The 7,302-nt window shown below is 41.4% G+C and overlaps 1 pseudogene; it reads left to right on the top strand.

The window, feature by feature from the left end:
- Positions 1 to 1,234: 1,234 nt before the first annotated feature.
- On the top strand, positions 1,235 to 3,835 carry LOC103593311 (annotated as a pseudogene).
- Positions 3,836 to 7,302: the final 3,467 nt, after the last annotated feature.

The raw sequence follows: 7,302 nt of genomic DNA, 5'->3' as shown, positions 1-7,302 counted from the left end.
GGGGGCGCCGCCACGCTTCCCAAGCGGCGCACTTATCCAGTGCGCCACCGGGCCGGCCCCTTATTGGGCTTTTTTATTCCCTTGCTAAACACAACAATTGTCTTCTGAACCATAAAGCTTCAGAGAATACTAAAATTACTTCCTACCCCAGAATGCCAGGAAATTGAAGGAGAAAAATACCTCACAGAGAAGTGCATGACTATTTCCTAAGGGCACCAGTGCCTGGGAGGCACACACCTCTGTCTTGTTGCACATTCTTTCCTGGATGATGGCTCCATTGCCAGGTGTCTTACCTCATAATTGCCACACACGTTTGAGGTTATTATGCTCCACCATTTTTGCAATGTGATACTCTGTGATTACTGAAGTCACCACCAAAGAAAGCCTTCATTGGATGTGTTCCCTGGACTTTGGACTTACAGCCTCCAAAACTGTAAGCAATAAATTTTATTTTCTTTCTAAATTACCCAGTTCCAGGTATTTTGTAAGTAACAGAAATGGACTAATACAGTGGCAAATGTATTATTAGAATCAGTGCTGGTATACCTAGTAGGCCGACTGCTAGTGCCTTCAGCCTGTGTTTGAAAAATGCACATAAAAGGGGTTGGCCCGTGGCTCACTCCGGAGAGTGTGGCTCTGATAACACCAAGGCCATGGGTTCGGAACCCATATAGGGATGGACGGTTAGCTCACTTGGGAGAGTGTGGTGCTGATGACACCAAATCAAGGGTTAAGATCCCCATACCGGTCATCTTTAAAAAAAAAAAAAAGAAAAATGCACATAAAAAAACATTTTTGAGAATTTGGTTTGATATGAAGAGGGGCATTATGGAAAATAATCAGAACTTTCTTAATCTTTATTATATTATTTTGTTTCATTTTCCTCATCTGATGCTGTTAAACCGAGTTGGTCTCTTAATAGAAAAGGTTGATGAGAAAAATGATAGATGCATGAAATATTTTATCTTTTTTAAACTTTGTGTTATAGAGAATTTAGAATGTACACAAAGTAGGCTCTTGCTATTCTCGCCATGTGATTCTCTGCTGCCATGAGACCCTGTATAGACCCCCCACCAAGAAAAAGGCCTTTACCAGATGTGTACCTCTGGACCTCGGACTTCCCAAACTCCAAAGCTAGCAAAGTCTGAAATGGATGTTACGTGAATCATTTTAAAGGATGCACGCAACTACGAACATTTCTGAAGCTTTTTCTTTCTCAGTAAAGTAGATAAAGATGGATGAATATGCGTTGTTGGACTTTTTGGAGTGTCTCCAAGCTTGTGCAAAGGTCTTGCCTTGCCAGCATATGTTTTGTAAATGATGTTTGCTGAGGATAGTAGATTCCCAAAGTGAACTTACGTCCTGAGTGCAGGACTCTCATTGGCTAGAGTGTGGAGGAGCTTCCCATTAACATCCTGCTGGTTAGACTTCTGGATGGCATTACGCAGAGGCCTTTGAAACCTGGCTAGGGTGGAGGCAGTGGGACCAGCCTCACAAATGTGTTCAGAGCTCAGAGCAGTGCTATGGCTTAATTGTAGCTCAAAAGATCTGCAGAGTTCCCAGGATGGACAGCAGCCCTGGGTGCAAGTCTGGAGCCCCCTGGTGAAGAGTATACCTCAGTTACCATATGCCAAAGCATTATACAACTGTGAAGGAAAAGAGCCTGGAGACCTTAAATTCAGCAAGGGTGAAATGATCATTTTCCATCTACAGGTGGATGAAAATTGGTACTATGGGGAAGTCAACGGGATCCATGGCTTTGGTTCCCCACCAACTTTGTACAGATTATTAACCCATTACCTCAGCCCCTACCTCCGTGCAAAGCTCCTTATGACTTGGAAGTGAAAGACAAGAAAGCAAAGATTGCCTTCCATTTTCAGAGGGTGATGTTCTGACTGTGATCGCATGTGGATGAAAACTGGGCTGAAGGAATGCTGGCAGACAAAATAGGAATATTTCCAACTTCATATGTTGCGTTTAACTCAGCCGCTAAGCAGCTGATAGAATGGGATAAACCTCCTGTGCCAGGACGTGATGCTGGAGAATGTACCCCAGCGGCAGCCCAGAGCAGCACTGCCCCAAAGCACTCCTACACCAAGAACACCAAAAAGTGGGTGTCTCACAATGACCAGTCCATGGAGATCAGCCCTCCTGTCCTCACCAGCTCCAGCAAACCCGCAGCTGCTGCTTGATCTGTCTGGGCTTTCCTGCAGTGTCCCTTCTCAGGTTCATATAAGTAGCATTGGGTTAAATGTGACCCCACCCCAAAGCAACCCAGTGACAACTGGCCCCTTGTTCACTTTCCCATCAGATGTTTTCCACCAAGCAACCCTTGGAACTATGAATCTTTCCCTTCCCCCATCCTCTCTCCTGGCTACCACTGTCTTGGCCTCCACTCTGCCAGGCACTGCTGCTGCTGGAATGGGACAGCAGAATCAGTCCACTGACCAGATTGCACATTTATAGCCTCAGTCTTGCCTCAGTGTGTATGTTGCTATATATCCATACACTCCTCTGAAAGAAGATGAACTAGAGCTGAGAAGACGGGAGATGTTTTTAGTGTTTGAGCATTGTCAGGATGGCTGGTTCAAAGGCACATCAATGCATATCAGCAAGATAGGCGTTTTTCCTGGCAGTTACGTGGTACCAGGCACAAAGCTGGTAACAAATGCTTCCCAAGCTAAAGTCCTTATATCTACTGCTGGTCAGACAAGTCGAGGGGTGACCATGATCAGTGCTTCTGTTGTGGGAAGGCCTGCTCAGAAGCTCCAGGGAAACGGTGTGGCTGGGAGTCCCAGTGCTGTCTCCAGCTATGGTGTCAGCAGCTTACATCTAGACAAGTCCTCAGGCTGAGGTCTTGTTGCACATGAATGGGCAGATGACAGTCAACCAGACCCTCAATGCTGTGACGACAGTTGCAGCACACAACGGAGAATGCCCTGCCACAGCAGAGACGCCCATCCAGGTACAGAATACTGCCTGCCTTGGAAGCCCCAGGTATCCTCTCCAGCATCACTCACTCTGGAAGTGGAAGTGGGTGGAAGCAAGTTGCCTCTGCAGGGGGCGGTGGAACCTGAGCTGCCGCTAGGGGGCGACCACAGCAGGGCCAGCTCCTGCTCCGTGGACGAGGACGGCCCAGACCCAACAGCGGCAGCAGGAGCAGCTCTAGCCCAGGATGCTTTTCAGTGGAAGACAAGCTCCCCGGATTCTGCGGTCCCGACTTCTCACCCTCCTCATAAGGTGTGTTCTTCCCTGGGTCCTGTCACAAATGAGTCTGAACCTGTTGTTTGTGAAAGGCCCAGGGGCAGTGGTTTTCTATCCTCTTCAGAGCGAAGCAGAACTTGAACGTAAAGGAGATACTGTGTTTGTTCCTAAAAACTGCGAGAATGGCTGGTTCGAAGGCACGTTACATTCTTTTTTATAGCAGAGCAGAATTCCATTGTGTAGATACATACCACATTTGGATGGACTTAGAATAAAAGCATATTAAGTGAAATAAGTCAGGCATGGAAAGAGAAATATCTCATGTTCTCACTTATTTGTGGGAGCTAAAAATAAATAAATACACAAACAAACGGGGGAAGGCGGGGAAGAAGACACAACAATCACAATTTCTTGAACTTGTTAAGACAAGTGAACAGATATGATGTTGATGGGGGGAGGGGGGAGAGGATGGGGGAGGGAAGAATCGGTAAAGGGACAAGAAAATCAACTACATTGTATATTGATAAAATTAAAACAAACAAACAACAACAACAACAACAAAACAAAGGCACACTACAATGTAATGGGAAAAGCTGGCCTTTTCCCAGGAAGCTTTGTGGAAAACATCTGAGTAGACTAACACTGAAAAGGCTTCAGATCACATCACACAACAAAATAGCACACAGCAATAATGGAAAAAGCACTGGAAGTGCAGACTTCCAGATGGTCAGAAGATGAGCGAAGGATTGGCATGTGACTCTAGCGCCCTCAGCACAATTATACCAGTGAGTGCAGTGGGGAAGGTGTTGTGTGGTGTTGTCACTCTGGATTCTGACGTGTAAGGTGTGCCTCGTACTGTCTGATGTACTCTACAGAGAAACCTTTTTAAAAAAAAGATATATAACTAAAATGGACAGTTGTTTACATGCCTTAACTAATTTATTTGCTTTTTTAAACCTGAATTTTTCTTATAGTAGAGAAATTCCTTGGATTATGATTTTAAGAAATTATTCATTTGTGCAATGATATCTACAGAGAAGCTGGATTATCTCCTGTTAAAGGAAGAGATTCTTTTTGACACAGAATGCGTCTTCTCTTCCCTTTACCTCTCTAATGTTTTTTGGGTATTTTTTGACCTGTAAGGGGATCGCAACCCTCTGCACGGTGTGGTCCGCACCACGCTCAGCCAGTGAGTGCACCAGCCATCCCTATATAGGATCTGAACTCACGGCCTCAGCGCTACCAGCGCCGCACTCTCCCGAGTGAGCCACGGGGCTGGCCCTCTAATGCTATATTTTGGCATTATGTTTTCCTTTTTTTTTTTAAAGACAGAAATGCCAGTTCTCTAATTTGGTTCTCCCCTTCAGGAAACCAAACATACAACTGAATCAGTATCAATCATGACCTGGGGTAGGGAGACAGAAACTTGAGAGAAGTTAGTGATTCCTTGTCTTTCTAGTTTGCTCAGGAATCACCCTTAAGACCTAGTCCTCAATTTAATTTTGTGGCGGTTTAATTTTCCTAGAATAAAATCAGTGAAGTAATAAGGAAGAATAAAGTACAACCCTTGAACAAAAATGTGTTCAGAAATATATTTAGTTTTACAATGGAAGAAACAATTCATTGGTTGGAAGGTAGGGAAAATTGAAGTTGTCTGAGCTATAAAGTGTAATTTCCCATTTTACTTCAAGTTATCTGCCTGTCCAGACACAATAAAATGTTTGTGAGATTAAAAAAAAAAAAAAAAAAGCAATGTACACAAAGGTGATAGAATAGTATAGTGAATCCCCATGTACCCAATATCCAGCCCTGATAATAATCAATCTATTAAGCTTCATCCATACCCCCATCCACTACCCTCTTGATCTGTAAATATGCATCTCCAGAAAAACAGGACCCTTAGAAATAATATAATAGCAATACAATTATTTCACCTATAACATTAATAATTCTTTTAATAGCATCAAATATCCTGTATTTGTACATATTTCCAATTGTCTCATAAATGTTAAATATTTTATACACTGTATTTGAAGTAGGATCCACATAAGGTACACACATTGTGCTTGATTGCTCTATCTTTTAAGTCTTTTTTAATCTGTAAGTTACCCCTTCATCTCTTTTTTCTCTTTGCAAGTGTTGAAGAAACCAGGTTGTTTGTCTTGTAGAGTTTCCCACAGTATGGATTTTGTTAATTGCATTCCCATGGTGTAGTTTAACAAGCCCCTTTGTGCTCTGTGTTTCCTATAAAATGGCAATTGGATCTAGAGACTTGATCGCATCTAGAAGTTTAATTATTCTTTTGGGGACTACTTTATTGTGTTTTATTTTATTTTCTATTTTTTTGTTTTTTGTTTTTACTTACAGGCATCTTTATTAGGATGATAAACTTAAAGGGTTCCCGTAACCTGCTGTTGTGAAGCGATGAAGCACCACAACAGGCTTCAAGAAAATTGAGTGGCCTGGAGCGTGAAGCCTCCTTACATTGCTGCTGACTCTGGAGGTGCCATTGTGGGAGGGTTTTCCCAACAGCAACCCAGAAATCCACCGAGTTGTAGGGAGATGGAAGTTGGTAAAGCACAAAGAAGCTTACAACAAGCCGTGACTAATGCACATAAAAGTGATCATCTCATTCTCAGTCCAGGAACTTCACAGTAAGCAAAAAAAATTTTTTTTCAAAAATAATTTTGTTTTCAGATTTATTTTAGAATAAATATTCGAGCAAGAGTATGTCCCTTGCACTCATTGCAGTAAAAAGATTGCTTTTGTTTTTTTCTTTTTAGGGTCCATGTTTATTTATTTGTTTATTTTAAATTTTTAAATTTATTATTAGCATATTCATTTTTCCAAATTGCTGTATTTCTTTATGCTCTTTGCCCAACCTATCACTTCGCAAACCTACTCCCTTCCTCCCCATCTCTAGTATCCTTAGGTTTGTTCTCTTCTTCGGAAAGTTCAACATATTGTTGTGGTCTTTTCTTTCTTTCCTTTATTCCTTCCTTCTTCCCTCTCCCTGTCTCTCCCTCTCTCCCTTCCTTCCTAGCAGCCAGTTATGAGTGAGAACATGTGGTATTTCTGTTTCTTTGTCTGTCTTATTTCACTTAACATAATTTTCTCCAGACTCATCCATGTTTCTGCAAATGGTAGAATTTCATTCCTTTTTATGGCTGAGTAGTATTCCATTGTGTATATATACCACATTTTCTTTATCTAGTTATCCGTCATTGGGCACTTATGTTGGTTCCATATTTTGGCTATTGTAAATAGAGCTGCAATGAACATGGGAGTGTAGGTATCCCTTTGACATGCTGATTTCCATTCCTTTGGATACATACCCACTAGGGGGATTGCTGGGTCATATGATAGCTCTATCTGTAGTTGTTTGAGAAACCTCCATACTCTTTTTCATAATGGCTGTGCACAGTCCCACCAACAGTGCAGAAGAGTTCTTTCCCTTCATCCTTGCCAGCATTTGTTATTCTTGGTGTTTTTAATAATGGCCTGTCTAAATGGAGTGAGATGATAACTCACTGTGGTTTTGATTTGCATTTCTCTGGTGACTAGTGATGCCGAGCATTTTTTCATGTACTTGTTGGCCATTTGTATGTCTTCCTTTGAAAAGTGTCTATTCATCTCCTTTGCCCATTTTTAAATTGGATTACTTGTTTTTTTACTGTGTAGTTGTTTGAGTTCTTTGTATATTTTGGATATTAATCCTTTGTTGGATGTATAGTTTGCAAATATTTTCTCCCATTCCATAGGTTGTCTTTCCACACTGTTGATTGTTTCCTTTGTTGTGCAGCTGCTTTTTATTTTTATTTATTTATTTATTTAGCTTATGGGTTTTTTAAATATTTATTTTTTATTTTAATTTATCAATATACAGTGTAGTTGATTTTCACATCCCTTTACCAGTTAGAAGCTTTTTAGTTTGATATAATCCCATTTATTTATATTTTCTTTTGTTGGCTGTGCTTTTGGGGTCTTATTCATAAAGTCTTTGCCCTGTCCTTTTACCTAGAGTGTTTCCCCTATATTTTCCTTTAGCAATTTTATGTTTTCAGGTCTTGTACTTAAGTATTTAATCCATTTTGAGTT

Source organism: Galeopterus variegatus, unplaced genomic scaffold (genome assembly GCF_000696425.1).
Source record: "Galeopterus variegatus unplaced genomic scaffold, G_variegatus-3.0.2 Scaffold1321, whole genome shotgun sequence".
In the NCBI taxonomy this organism is placed as follows: domain Eukaryota; kingdom Metazoa; phylum Chordata; class Mammalia; order Dermoptera; family Cynocephalidae; genus Galeopterus; species Galeopterus variegatus.
This window is presented reverse-complemented; position numbering and strand designations above follow the sequence as displayed.